At 42.0% G+C, this 16,241-nt stretch overlaps 1 protein-coding gene across 2 annotated transcripts in view; it reads right to left on the reverse strand.

Annotated features, from left to right (window-relative positions):
- The window catches only part of LOC118366969 (receptor activity-modifying protein 1-like), a 54,159-nt gene that overhangs the window by 34,767 nt on the left and 3,151 nt on the right, over positions 1-16,241 (reverse strand). The window contains exon 1 of one of the 2 annotated variants that reach the window (XM_052493721.1): positions 9,354-9,502. The exons of the other annotated variant lie outside the window; for it this stretch is intronic. The gene's annotated coding sequence lies outside the window, so the exon portion shown is untranslated. Of the gene's footprint in view, positions 1-9,353; positions 9,503-16,241 lie in introns of those variants that run through there. 2 annotated transcript variants of the gene reach the window in all.

The raw sequence follows: 16,241 nt of genomic DNA on the forward strand, positions 1-16,241 counted from the left end.
GAGGATAACTACAGATGTGTTATTTGGGAGATTTAAGGGCTTGTTTCTCAGTGCGGGTAACGTTATTCCTGACATTTTCGATTGCCTTTAACTTGGATATGTCTATGCACTATTCTGTATTACTATACGTATCCACAACTGAGTCAATAAGCGCAGGTATAATGAACATAGATGGAACCCTAAACACACTGTGTGTGCAGAGGGGTTGCAATCTCTAAAGAGTCAGATGCAACGTGCATATGAATTAATAGTCGAAACGCTTTGCAGTTTGTGCGTCCTGATATTTCGGTTGATTTGCTCCTATATGGATTATTTTGTATATATTTTCTGTAAATAGTTCACTAAGGTTTATTGCACTGTACTGGCAGTCTACTTGTTTTCTTTTTCCAATTCCACCCCAAAATAGCACAATACACATTTAAAATCTGCTCAATTAGCACTGATCCTCAATCCACACTCGCCCACTTACATGCTCTGGTATTCAACAGCCCTGCTTTAGTCAAAGAACTGTCAATCATATCAATGGATGGAATCAGTGAATGAATAGCTGCTTGGTCTGACAAGCTGCTTAACAAATTAGGCCATATTAGACAAAATAACAAGTATCTTGTTTAAACGACATAGCATCTCGTTAAAACAACTTAGTATTTCGCTTGAACGGCATAGTTAAAAAGTATTCAAACTCAATACTAAGTCATTTGAATGAGATATTGTCTTTCAAATGAGGTAATTCCAAGAGTCAAATGGCAAACATATGACTGCTCGAGAGTTGCCATTTATATGCGAGAAAATACATTCTAATCCATTTTAATTGGTTTTACATTTTATAGGCCTGCCGTTATGAAGAGGTCATAAAAAACTGCACAATGACGAAGTTAATGACCCCATTAATGCCTCTCTCTCTCTCTCTCTCTCTCTCTCTCTCACACACAGCACAAATTAGATCTCTGTGATGTCTACCCTATGTGTTATGGTAATTAATGTGGCACTGATCTGTCACCTCTCTGTGCATTGCTGATGATAGATCACTGACATCCATTACACCTTCCACATCCCCAATATTCCTGCAGCAGCAAGCAGTTAAACAGACTACTTGCCCCTCTCTCTCGCCATTCTAATTGCACACAATTTGTTGGGGGATGGACAATGGACACCCGACTACCTATGCATGCAACCCACCCACAGCCTCTACAAAGCTTCTGTGCCCATTTCAGAGAAGTGAGCAGGTAGCCTATATAATAATGTTGTGACTACTGCAACATTTTACGATGACACTTGGAAGTGATTAAATTCATAACAGCATCAGGCAAATGTAATTGTTTCAACACGACAGTGGCAGACGTTTGACTGAACAGAAGCCTGCAGCCACTCTCTGCTGTACACAATAGATTAAGATTCAGAGTACAAAAATAAAAGAGCTGTCAGTCTGAGATTTGCATTCTGGGCTGCAACATGCTACACCACATGATGAGTACAGAGAGACAGACTGAGAAATGGGGTTGTTCCCACCACTGGCTGAGACACCTCACGACACAAACACACAACAGAGAGAGACACAGAGGCGAAGGAGAGGTGGATGACGGTGGAAGAATACAATGACACAATGTTCCCAGTCCCTAGCTGCCAGGAGCCCAGTCTGTGCTCCTCTTTAAAGATCTCTTTGCAACATTCACAGACACATATATTCATAAGCTTTGGAGTCCTGCGAGAAATTAGGCATTTATTTTCAGTACATTTTTATGGTCCCTACATGAATACACCTACACATTAATTAAGATGACACTACGATTTGCTCACACAAGGCACTTTTGAGGGGTGGGTGCCAGATCAATTCAAGGTAGAGTGACTCACAATGCTTTGTTGAAAATTCAGCTTGCTGTGCATGGTGGACAGACCACTGAATTACCCTGACTGACAGAGCATTTGTGTTCATGTTTCCTGCCTAGTACAACCCAGGGAGAAATAAATACACCTGTATTGTTCCCATGTCCAGGTGTCTGGATAAACACTTGGGGGTAATAGACAATAGACGAGAGCAGTGTTTCCCAACTCCGGTCCTCGAATAGCCCCAACAGCACACATCTTTGTTGTAGCCCCGGACAAAAACACCTGATTCAACTTGTCAAGGGCTTGATGATTAGTTGACAATTTGTAAGTCGCTCTGGATAAGAGCGTCTGCTAAATGACTTAAATGTAAATGTAAATGTAAGTTGAATCAGATGTGCTTGTCCGGGGCCACAACAAAAATATGTACTTTTGGGAGTACTCGGGGAATGGAGTTTGGAAAAACTAGACTGGGAACCAGTCAAGTGGATCAGATATCTCGCTCTGGGCTTTGAGAAGGATCTCTTTTCTCACCCCGACACAGTTACCGGAGAAGAGAGTAGACAGAGGTGCAGAGAAGAGATAAGGCTATGCTAGGCTACACAAAGTAAGTCAGTCTACAGCTCAATCACACCAGGGTGGAGTACACTTACTTGAGACACTGCAGACTTTAACATGGGGAGTAGCAGTAGCCAGAGGTGCAGTGATAATATAAGGTGACCTATAAAATAAGTGACCTATATAGGGAATAGGGTACCATTTCAGATGCAACGCAGGCTACACATTGGACCTTACAGGGAGAAGCAGCATAATGTCTAATGGATTTGGTCCATTGGTCACCCTGGCAACCCTCATGAATGATCCTCTCTTAGCACAGTGTTAAGAAGCAGCTTTAAGCAGCATAAAGTCTAATGGATTTGGTCCATTGGCCACCCTGGCAACCCTCATGAATGATCCTCTCTTAGCACAGGGTTAAGAAGCAGCGTTGGGCACATTCAGCTCCACACAAACACAAGCACCAGAGGGAGAGAGAAACTCTGTGACAAACAGAGATACACTACATAGCCAAAGGTTTATAGACACCTGCTCATCGAACATCTCATTACAAAATCATGGGCATTCATATGGAGTTGGTCCCCCCCTTGCTGCTATAACAGCCTCCACTCTTCTGGGAAGTCTTTCCACTAGACGTTGGAACATTGCTGCGGGGACTTGCTTCCATTCAGCCACAAGCATTAATGAGGTCAGGCACTGATGTTGGGCGATTAGGCCTGGCTCGCAGTTGGCGTTCCAATTCATCCCAAAGGTGTTTGATGGGGTTGAGGTCAGGGCTCTGCTCAGGCCAGTTAAGCTCTTCCACACCGATCTCGACAAACCATATCTGTATGGACCTCGCTTTGTGCATGGGGGCATTGTCATGCTGAAACAGGAAAAGGCCTTCCCCAAACCGTTGCCACAAATTTGGAAGCACAGAATCGTCTAGAATATAATTGTATGCTGTAGCATTAAGATTTCCCTTCAGTGGAACTAAGGGGCCTAGCCCGAACCATAAAAAACGGCCCCAGACCATAATTACTCCTCCACTAAACTTCACATTTGGCACTATGCATTTGGGCAGGTAGCATTCTCCTGGCATCTGCCAAACCCAGATTCGAACATCGCACTGCCAGATGTTGAAGCATGATTCATCACTCCAGAGAACGCGTTTCCACTGCTCCAGAGTCCAATGGCGGTGAGCTTTACACCACTCCAGCCGACGCTTGGCGTTGCGCATGGTGATTTTAGGCTTGTGTGCGGCTGCTCGGGCATGTAAACCCATTTCATGAAGCCCGACAAACAGTCCATGTGCTGATGTTGCGGCCAGAGGCAGTTTGGAACTCGGTAGCGAGTGTTGAAACAGATGACAGACAATTTTTACTCACTACACGCTCCAGCAATTGGCGGTGCCATTTTGTGAGCTTGTGTGTCCTACCACTTCATGGCTGAGCTGTAGATGTTTCCACTTCACAATAACAGGACTTACAGTTGATTGGGGCAGCTCTCGCAGGTACAGAAATTTGACTGACTTGTTGGAAAGGTGGCATCCTATGACTGTGCCACTTTGAAAGTCACTGAACTCTTCAGTAAGTCCATTCTACTGCCAATGTTTGACTATGGACATTGCATGGCTGTGTGCTCGATTTTATACACCTGTCAGAAATGGGTGTGGCTGAAAAATCAGAATCCACTAATTTGAATGGGTGTCCACATCCTTTTGGCCATGTAGTGCATATATGTATGTGTATGTGTATATGTATGTGTATATATATATATATATATATATATATATATATATATAGGGTCAGTCAAAAGTTGACACACCTACTCATTCAAGGCTTTTTCTTTATTTTTACTATTTTCTACATTGTAGAATAATAGTGAAGACCTTAAAATGTTGAAATAGCACATTAGAATCATGTAGTAATCAAAAGTGTTAAGCAAATTATAATATATTTGATATTTGAGATTCTTCAAAGTAACCACAATCTGCCTTGATGACAGCTTTGCACACTCTTTGCATTCTCTCAACCAGCATCATGAGGTAGTCACCTGGAAGCTAATTTGTGGAATTTCTTTCCTTCTTACTGCATTTGAGCAAATCAGTTTTGTTGTGACAAGGCAGGGGTGGTATACAGAAGATGGTCCTATTTGGCCTAATATTTGACCAAGTCCAAATTATGGCAAAAGCAGCTCAAATAAGCAAGGAGAAATGACAGTCCATCATTATTTTAAAACATAAAGGTCAGAAAAGTTAGAGAACTTTGAAAGTTTCTTCAAGTGCAGTCACAAAAACCATCAAGCCCTATGATGAAACTGGCTCTCATGAGGACCGCCACAAGAAAGGAAGACCCAGAGTTACCTCTGCTGCAGAGGATAAGGTCATTAGAGTTACCTGCCTCAGAAATTGCAGCCCAAATAAATGCTTCACAGAGTTCAAGTAACAGACACATCTCAACATCAACTGTTCAGAGGAGACTGTACGAATCAGGCCTTCGTGGTCGAATTGCTGCAAAGAAACCACTACTAAAGGACTCCAATAATAAGAAGACTTGCTTGGGCCAAGAAAAATGAGCAAGGGACATTAGACCTGTGGAAATCTGTCCTTTAGTCTGATGAGCCCAAATGTGAGATTTTTGGTTCCAAGTGTCTTTGTGAGACGCAGAGTAGGTGAACGGATGATCTCTGCATGTGTGGTTCCCACTGTGAAGCATGGAGGAGGTGGTGTGATGATGCTTTGCTGGTGACACTGTCATTGATTTATTTAGAATTCAAGGCACACTTAACCAGCATGGCTCCCATAGCATTCTGCAGAGATATGGCATTCCATCTGGTTTGTGCTTAGTGGGAAGCTGTTTGAGAGAATGCCAAAATTGTGCAAAGCTGTCATAAAGGCAAAGGGTGGTTAGTTTGAAGAATCGAAATAGATTGTTTGAACACTTATTTGGTTACTACATGATTCCATATGTTATTTCATAGTTTTGATGTCTTCACTAATATTCTACAATGTAGAAAATAGTAAAACATAAAGAAAACATGTTGAATGAGTAGGTGTGTGTCCAAACTTTTGAGAGAGAAATCCTGCCTCTCCTTGTTTTCTGTCCTCAATAAATGAACAGTGTGCTGCAGCAGCGCTGGGCAGACAGGAGAATGAGTGAGCCCAGATCTGCATAATGAATAATAAGCTAATGCAGGGAGCTGCCAAGCCCACTGAACGATGCTCTGCTGTGTACCAAATGGCACCCTATTACCTATAGTGCACTACTTTTGAACAGGGCCCATAGGGGGATAAAATATTCACCAGCCGCTAAGCTTACACCTGTCCCTTAAAGCAGCTAAATGATAGTCACAAGCCCCATCGTGAATCTTTCAGGAGTTCCAATGAGACTTCAGTGAACAGGTTTTCATTGCTACCTGTCGTACTCAGCCATTGAAACAGGTGCCAATGTTTTTTTTGCGTGACACTCATTCATAGCGGTATTTTACCGGCATAAACTACAGTTCACTCAAATGTTAACTCAGTGAGAATTTACAAAGACAAATCAACCTTCATGTGCCAAGGTACTCAACTTTATATAAATTATAACAGTACAGGAAAAAACTGACCTGAGCAATCAGGTAAAAGCAGAACAAAGTCACAAATTGACAGTTGTGTCTGTGTGTACGCATACTTTGGTGCGCTGTGTGCACTCTCTTAATACGCAGCACGCAGCTCACTTGGATCAGAGAGCAAGCGGTACCCAATGAGTCGGCCAGCTAAGTGCTTGAAGCAGTGCTGCTATATGCACACACAGGGGGCTTCAGAGAGAGTTGAAGCACGGCTTCAATGGGAAACAGCCAAGCAGCCAGGCTCCACAACTACACTTCATTACCGTTAAGGCCCAGATATGTGGCTGGCTGCTCACTGAATGACTGGACTCTGAAGGTATTGTCCTAACTCTCTCTCCCAAACAGCTGTGACCAGTAGTTCAACTGTGAAGAGATATAGCATGTGTCCCTATTCCCTACGTAGTGCACTGGTCAAAAGTAGCGCACTATAATTAGGGAAAGGGAGTCATTTAGGCTGCAGATATGCTGTATCTAAATACAGAGGTGGTGATGGAAGAGAGGAGTCTCTTTTCGTTACTTCTCTACCTGGTGGACTTTGGGTCACTAATGAGAAGCCATTGGCTGTCTGTCTGCAGCGAACAGTGCTGCTGTGCTTTTTGTTATATAAGGTCAAATGTGATTTATAACACAGGCATTAAAGCCAATGGGCTGTAAAATCAGCTTTGCTGCTCACCGAGTGAGTGAAATAAATAATGCTGCTGTTATTGTGGGGCCCGACAATCTTAAAATATGGACTTATCGATATGGAAGACTAACCATACAAAGAGTTGTAGATATTGCCATTTTTAAAGAGAAAGGCAGGTATTGATCATGTTACACTTGAGCTCAACTACATAAAAGGCATGGTTTTGTTTCTGATCCCTCCACACATACTTTAGCTTACGCCAGATGAATCCCATCAGTCCAATGACAAGTGGGTGGACCTGTCTCACGAGTCCAACTGGATGTGAGAACAAAGCAAAGTTGCCAACTGTAAAGTTATAAACAAGCAAAACATCAATCTCCACTTGTTCATCCTGCCTACCTCGGTCCCCGCCTCCACCATTTCTCATTATTCACTCCCGTTAAGAGGAATTCTCTTTGCCAAACAGGGAGATTTATTCAGGTTCTTGCACGTCATCTGATTCCTTCTCCCAGGAATAATGATGTATACCTTGAAGTGGGGCAACGTGTGTCCAAAACAAATGTAAAGAACCCCACACTAGTGGATACAGAAGACTGACTTAAACTGTATGTCCATGCGTGTTAGGTAGAGGGCCAGAGAGTAGCGGGGAGCCCACTTGCTTCTCCTGTGAGGGTAATAAATCTAAGAGAGACTCAGTGGTGACTGCCACACAAAGCCAGCTCTGAAAGGGAGGAGAGGAACACTTGACATTTCTCTTCCCTGCTGTCATCACCCCCATGGGGTCATGGTTTTATTCCCTACCAGCGGTAGACGCTCTGTCTCCTAAGCTACTTAGCTTCACCCCCTCTTCCTCCTCATCCTCCTGCTCCAATGTTCCACTCCAAGTCAATACCTCAGCCTTGTCAGCATCTCTGATTGAACGCTTGATTAACTCAGTGATGTCACGTAATGATGAAAAACAGGGTTTAAAAGGTCTGAGTTCCAATGGAACAGAACTGAGAAATAACAGAAGACACGGCTTTGCAACATGCCAACATGCATATAAACTTAGTTCAATTTGAGATTTTAGTCCTTGCCAGAGCATAACCTCAAATGGGAAAGAAATGCTGGTGTGCTTCATGGGGAGAAAGCAGCGCAATCTGGGTTTACAGATGCATTAAACTGTTTCTTATTTGAAGTGTTTGCGTCACCCAAGAATGCTAGTTCTAATCCAGCAACGGCCCTCAGTTACTCATTATTCAGGAGCAGAAGCCCTTTCGGTATTTCTACATTTTTAATTACAACCACACTGTAGCTAAAATATAAGCATGGATCAAACTGAGTTCATGACAGATAACACAAACCATTTTTTTTTAAAAACACACTGCTAACTTCCATTTCTCAAGGAGAGTGGAATTCCACCCTCAGGTAATTGTTTAAGCCTTATTTAGACAACAGGGGAATGATAGAGACCGAGACAGGCCATTGAAATACTCTGAGCTTGTTTTTAATATGATTTTCTTGGGATGTTCAGCCAGGACTCGGAGTACAGTAGTGTGTGGACACAGCATTTAGCACAAAATGTCATGTGTATTGATTGAGGTTCTGTAATGAACAAAACACTAGGGAGGAATGTTTTGGCATGAGACTCCCATTTCTACACACTCAGTCCTGAGAGTTTAAATGAGACTAGTCGTGTGTGGACACAACATTTAACACAAAAGGTCATGGGTATTGATTGAGGTTCTATAATGAACAAAACACTAGGGAAGAATGTTTTGGCATGAGACTCCCATTTCTACACACTCAGTCCTGAGAGTTTAAATGAGTTTTGTGAGACAGGTCTCATTTAAAGGTAGGAGCTGTGGTATGGGTTGTGTGTGTTTTTTTAATGGGGCACAGGGGAAAGTAGGGAGTTTTTTCCCTGGTTTACATTCACTATTTCGTTGGGTTTACTACATAATTTCTTCCATCCTAGACAAATTGTCTCATCTCTTTGCATGCACCTCCCCTATATCAAAGTGTTTCGGTACTTCCCATACAGACTAACTTTCACTTTATCACAGGTGAATATAGTCTACCAGCCGATATAACTGTCTATCCTGCCCTCCATCCACCATTCATACTGACACTAGGGGTAGGTGGTTTGTTTGTCCAGATCTGCAATATACTAACTAGCAATCATACCACAAATAAAAGCATTCAAAGCTGCATCCATTTTCAATATGAATCCACAAGAACGTTGCGCATGAAAGAACAGTGAAGATATGAGACACTCAGCTCAAAAAGCTTCCCTTTCGATCTCGTTTAGGGACAACACAATTATCCTACCTAGACTAGCCTAGAACACCACAATGCAATAAATCATTATATTATTGTTTTCAAGTGAGTACAAAATTATACTCCAGGCAGCAGTGAAAATGTCATTTGAATAACGGCGCAAAAAGCCCGTGATTTGAATGTTCAATTCCACTTGGACTAGTTGTGGGTCTACTCTCGACAGTTTATAAGGTCTATAAATAAAGTAACAGAAATCATAAGGAATAAGGTTTAAAAGTGTCTGACCTATATCTAGGAGCTATAAGAAAGCTCAGGAAATATTTCGGTTTTTGAACTCATATTTAACCTGATTTTTTTGATGGCACAGAACCACCTCCATACATTTGTATGGGTTACCTTCAGACAAGTATTTGTGAGAGTCAGAGCAAAACGTAGAACACCATCGTTTTCGTGAGTCTCGTCTTTCCATAGTGGGCTCACATTAGTTAGTAGAACATACCGTTCGTATGCTACAGTTTTCGTGAGAAGACCGATTTTCGGGATGTCTCCTGGGTTGCGGTCCAAACATTTAAAAGACACACCGTCGACTATTGCTCTTGGGGGAATCCCCGTCGCCATCTTGGAGGGTGGTCCAAATGATGAGCCAAGTAAGGGAATTTTGCATTGTAAGCCCCTCAGCCCTCGTTTTTAGTTGGCTTTGCGAGTGTACAATTCTGTTCACTCCGGGGCCTGAAACTCCCCATACTTCAATTCGCAACGAATGTACATCCGCTAAGAAAAGTCAGCGAAAACATAAAAATAACAAATGGAGAAGTCAACATAAGTGTAAATAAAAACAAACAAGTTCGAAATTGTGCTACTTATGCACAAACACGTGTTGTAAAAAAAACAATTTTTGTTTGGTTATCTTTTGGAAATTGTAGAAATAAAACTTTTTCCTTCTTCAGAAGTTTCAGCTAGGCAAGCTAACGTTAGTTAATTTGCTAGTTATCATAAAGTAGGCTTATATTAATAATGATATATTTAATATCAGTAAACATGCTCTCATAATCGACTGTAGCGCATATAAATCACCCACAAGCTATCGGTGGCTGAAAAACAATCATCGCAAAAGTGACAAATTACCGGCAAACGGAGGTCCATTTAAAAATCATTCCTTCCTCCCTTGCCCTGCAAGTGTATACCCATCAGACGTCATGATACGCCTTCAGAAGTGTCCACTTAATTTGAGGGCTGAGGGGATAGGGTGTGTTTTAAGTGTTTGGACCGTAACCCGGGTCTGACAAACAGCGCTGTAGCTCAGCACTTTCCACCGCAGATGTGGAAGGCCGACACAGACTGATAGGGTGGATTTAGATGCATCCAATACAAAAAACCAACACATATCTCTAGCTTAAACTGATTATTTAAAAAATTGGGATTTTTTAAAATGTTAATTAGATTGACGCACCGATGCATCAATAGACTTCTTGTATGTTTTATTTGGTACATGAAAATTGAACAGCAAAAGCAATTTATGCTCATGTCGCTTATCTGCAACAAGTTAATTAGATGGAAACATACGTCTGATGGGAAAATGCGCATTTTCGAATATTCACATGAAAATCTGACACCAATTGGATGGAAACCTAGCTATAGCCACCCTAAAGACTCTTGCAAGCCCCACACATCTAAAGAATAAGCTACACTCTTAGAAGAAAAGGTGCTATCTAGAACCTTAAAGGGTTCTTCGGCTGTCCCCATAGAAGAAACATTTGTTGCAGGTTTTTTATTTTACCTTTATTTATCCAGGTAGGCTAGTTGAGAACAAGTTCACATTTGCAACTGCAACCTGGCCAATATAAAGCAAAGCAGTTCGACACATACAACAACAGAGTTACACATGGAAAAAACAAACATATGATCAATAATACAGTTGAAAAATCTATATACAGCATGTGGAAATGAGGTAGGATAAGAGAGGTAAGGCAATAAATAGGCCATGGTGGCAAAGTAATTACAATATAGCAATTAAACACTGGAATGGTAGAATGTGCAGAAGATGAATGTGCAAGTAGAGATACTGGGGTGCAAAGGAGCAAGATAAATAAATAAATCCAGTATGGGGATAAGATAGATTGGATGGGCTATTTACAGATGATATATGTACAGGTGCAGTGATCTGTGAGCTGCTCTGACAGCTGGTGCTTAAAGCTAGTGAGGGAGGTAAGAGTCTCCAGCTTCAGTGATTTTTGCAGTTCGTTCCAGTCATTGGCAGCAGAGAACTGGGAGGAGAGGCAGCCAAAGGAAGAATTGGCTTTGGGGATGACCAGTGAGATATACCTGCTGGAGCGTGTGCTACGGGTGGGTGCTGCTATGGTGACAAGTGAGCTGAAATAAGGCAGGCTTTACCTAGCAGAGACTTGTAGATGACCTGGAGCCAGTGGGTTTGGTGATGAGTATGAGGCGAGGGCCAGCAAATGAGATCATACAGGTAACAATGGTGGGTAGTATATGGGGCTTTGATGACATAACGGATGGCACTGTGATAGACTGCATCCATTTGGCTGAGTAGAGTGTTGGAGGCTATTTTGTAAATGACCGCTGAAGTCGAGGATTGGTAGGATGGTCAGTTTTACGAGGGTATGTTTGACACCATGAGTGAAGGATGCTTTGTGCGAAAATAGGAAGCCATTTATAGATTTTAAGATGTTTAATGTGAGTCTGGAAGGATAGTTTACAGTCTAACCAGAGACCTAGGTATTTGTAGTTGTCCACATATTCTAAGTCAGAACTGTCAAGAGTAGTGATGCTGGACGGGCGGGCAGGTGCGGGCAGCGATCTGTTGAAGAGCATGCACTTAGTTTTACTTGCATTTAAGAGCAGTTGGAGGCCACGGAAGGAGAGTTGTATGGCATTGAAGCTCGTCTGGAGGTTAGATAACACAGTGTCTAACGAAGGGCCGGCGGTATACAGAATGGTGTCGTCTGTGTAGAGGTGGATCAAATAATCACCAGCAGAGAGAACAACATCATTGACGTACACAGAGAAAAGAGTCGGTCCGAGAATTGAACCCTGTAGCACCCCCATAGAGACCGCCAGAAGCCCGGACAACAGGCCCTCCGATTTGACATACTGAACTCTATCGGAGAAGTAGTTGATGAACCAAGCGAGGCAATCATTTGAGAAACCAAGGCTGTTGAGTCCGCCAATACGAATGTTGTGATTGACAGAGTCGAAAGCCTTAGCCAGGTCGATGAATACGGCTGCACAGTAATGTCTCTTATAGATGGCGGTTATGATATCGTTAAGGACCTTGAGGGTGGCTGAGGTGCACCCATGACCAGCTCTGAAACCAGATTGCATAGCGGAGAAGGTACGGTGAGATTCGAAATGGTCGGTAATCTGTTTGTTAACTTGGCTTTCAAAAGACCTTAGAAAGGCAGGGTAGAATAGATATAGGTCTGTAGCAGTTTGGGTCTAGAGTGTCTCCCCATTTGAAGAGGGGATCACTGCGGCAGCTTTTCAATCTATGGGAATCTCAGACGATATGAAAGAGAGGTTGAACAGGCTAGTAGTAATAGGGGTTGCAATAATTTCGGCAGATAATTTTAGAAAGAGAGGGTCCAGATTGTCTAGCCCGGCTGATTTGTAGGGGTCCAGATTTTGCAACTCTTTCAGAACATCAGCTATCTGGATTTGGGTGAAGGAGAAGTGGGGGAGGTTTGGGCAAGTTGCTGTGGGGAGCGCAGGGCTGTTGACCGGGGTAGGGGTAGCCAGGTGGAAAGCATGGCCAGCCGTAGAAAAATGCTTATTGAAATGCTCAATTATTGTGGATTTATCGGTCGCGACAGTGTTTCCAAGTGCAGTGAGCAGCTGGGAGTAGGTGCTCTTGTTCTCCATGGACTTTACAGTGTACCAGAACTTTTTTGAGTTTGTACTACAGGATGCAAATTTATATTAGCTTTCCTAACTGCCTGTGTATATTGGTTCCTAACTTCCCTAAAAAGTTGCATATCACGGGGGCTATTCGATGCCAATGCAAAACGCCACAGGATGTTTTTGTGCTGTTCAAGGGCAGACAAGTCTGGAGTGAACCATATCTATTCCTAGTTCTACATTTTTTGAATGTAAAACCCTTTCTACAGAGGGTTCTACCTGGAACCAAAAAGAGTTCTCCTATGGAGACAGCTGAAGAACCCTTTTGGAACCCTTTTTAACAGACGAGTCAAAACAAGCTTGTAAGAATAGTACTTAAACTCCCCCTCATACTCATTTGGATGTCGAGCATTTTAAGCAGCTAGGCTGGATATCTGTGGAAAAACAAGTAGTATTAATACAACTTGGTCTGGTCCACATAATTATCACGGACTCAGCCCCCAGGTACCTACCCAACTATTTTTAATTTGTTAGAGATGTCCACCAGTATAACACCAGAGCCTAATATTCACAGTTTTAAATATAAGTATATCTGATAACACATTTTTATATACCTGAGCTGTTAAGTTGAACATGCTAACACAGCAACTCAGAGCCATACCGACCACCACTTTAAAAATAATGTCAAAAGCTGGCTAAGGTGTGAACAGTATAAACTTTTTTTTGTCTCTCTCTGAACTGTGTCTACATATGTAATTGTATAGGTATTTATGTAAAAAAAAAAGGGGGGCCTATTTAAGCAAAAAAAAATAAAAAATAGGGACCAGAATAGAAATAAATCCAACTTTATTGCTCAATCCTGGTAACGTTTTCAAATCTTTGTACAAATATATATATATATATATATATATATATTTTATATACATATACACACGGTACCAGTCAAGACTTTCTTTATGTTTACCATTTTCTACATTGTAGAATAATATTGAAAACAAACACATATGGAATCATGTAGTAACCAAAACTGTTAGAAGAATCTCATATAAAATATATTTTGATTTGTTTAAGTAACAACCCCTTGCCTTGATAACATCTCTTCTCTCAACCAGCTTCATAAGGTAGTCACCTGGAATGGATTTCAATTAACAGGTGTGCCTTGTTAAAAGTTAATTTGAGGTATTTCCTTCCTCCTTAATGCATTTGAGCCAATCAGTGGTGTTGTGACTAGGTAGTGGTGGTATACAGAAGATAGCCCTATTTGATAAAATACCAAGTCCATATTATGGCAAGAACAGCTCAAATAAGCAAAGAGAAACGACAGTTCTTCATTACTTTAAGACATGAAGGTCAGAATCTGCTAAATTTAGAGAACTTTGAAAGTTTCAAGTGCAGTCGCAAAAAACATCAAGCACTATCATGAAACTGTCTCTCATGAGAACCGCCACAGGAAAGGAAGATCCAAAGTTACCTCTGCAGCAGAGGATAAGGTCATTAGAGTTACCAGCCTCAGAAATTGCAGCTCAAATAAATGCTTCACAGAGGTCAGGTAACAGAGACATCTGAACATCAACTGTTCAGAGGAGAATGAAATGTGTTATTTCATAGTTTGTAGAAAATAGTACAAATAAAGAAAAACCCTTGAATGAGTAAGTGTCCAAACTTTTGACTGGTACTGTATGTATGTATAGGTTTTTTAAAACTGTCAAATAAAATCCATATATCAATCCAAACTGCACAGTGGGCATTTGATGAATGGAAAGAGGCATCTGTTACCAAACGCCCCAAAGTTTAATGACATTCGGAGATTGCCAAACCGTCGATACTGGGTATGCCTACAAGGCAGGGAGCGATGCATTCTTTTTCAGTCGAGATTGACAGTCTATTTATTGTGTTGTTGAAAACGCAAACCATGATATTGATGCTCCCAAAGTCGGTATGATTTGTTATGACACCTTGAGTTGGACCCTTAGGTGTGCACAGACAGCAGCACACCTTCTCAAGACTTCAGCACACTAGACTGGTTAAGATGTGTGCACTATTTCCCTACAGCAGGAGGGCCCCATGCATTAGATAAAATTGACCTGTGTGGATGGGTCTGTTTTGAGCACAGACAGGCTTTATGACTTGTCAAAATTGCATCGTGTTGACAAGATCATCGTCCTGGATCATTCTCCTTTCACAAAATGTTATGCAAATACCCATATGATATTTTTAAAATTAGGCTTCATGAATTACTTCCCATATATAGACACGCATACATGCATGCATGCATGCATGCATACATACATACATACATGCATACATACATGCATACATACATGCATACATACATGCATACATGCATGCATACATGCATACATACATACATACATACATACATGCATACATACATACATGCATACACACATTCATTCATACATTCATACATACACATATATACACACACACACACACACACACACACACACACACACACACATAAATATATACACACACATACATACACACATATATATATACATACATACACACATATATATATATATATATATATACTGCTCAAAAAAATAAAGGGACCACTAAAATAACATATCCTAGATCTGAATGAATGAAATATTCTTATTAAATGCATTTTTCTTTACATAGTTGAATGTGCTGACAACAAAATCACACAAAAATTATCAATGGAAATCAAATTTATCAACCCATGGAGGTCTGGATTTGGAGTCACACTCAACATTAAAGTGGAATACCACACTACAGGCTGATCCAACTTTGATGTAATGTCCTTAAAACAAGTCAAAATGAGGCTCAGTAGTGTGTGTGGCCTCCACGTGCCTGTGTGACCTCCCTACAACGCCTGGGAATGCTCCTGATGAGGTGGCGGATGGTCTCCTGAGGGATCTCCTCCCAGACCAGGACTAAAGCATCCGCCAACTCCTGGACAGTCTGTGGTGCAACGTGGCATTGGTGGATGGAGCGAGACATAATGTCCCAGATGTGCTCAATTGGATTCAGGTCTGCGGAACGGGCGGGTCAGTCCAGAGCATCAATGCCTTCCTCTTGCAGGAACTGCTGACACACAAGAAATGTCACCCCACACCATGACTGACCCACCGCCAAACCGTCATGCTGGAGGATGTTGCAGGTAGCAGAACGTTCTCCACGGCGTCTCCAGACTGTCACGTCTGTCACATGTGCTCAGTGTGAACCTGCTTTCATCTGTGAAGAGCAAAGGGTGCCAGTGGCGAATTTGCCAATCTTGGTGTTCTCTGGCAAATGCCAAACGTCCTGCACGGTGTTGGGCTGTAAGCACAACCCCCACCTGTGGACGTCGGGCCCTCATACGACCCTCATGGAGTCTGTTTCTGACCGTTTGAGCAGACACATGCACATTTGTGGCCTGCTGGAGGTCATTTTGCAGGGCTCTGTCAGTGCTCCTCCTGCTCCTCCTTGCACAAAGGCGGCGGTAGCAGTCCTGCTGCTGTGTTGTTGCCCTCCTACGGCCTCCTCTACGTCTCCTGAT

Source organism: Oncorhynchus keta, chromosome 34 (assembly GCF_023373465.1).
Source record: "Oncorhynchus keta strain PuntledgeMale-10-30-2019 chromosome 34, Oket_V2, whole genome shotgun sequence".
Lineage (NCBI taxonomy): Eukaryota > Metazoa > Chordata > Actinopteri > Salmoniformes > Salmonidae > Oncorhynchus > Oncorhynchus keta.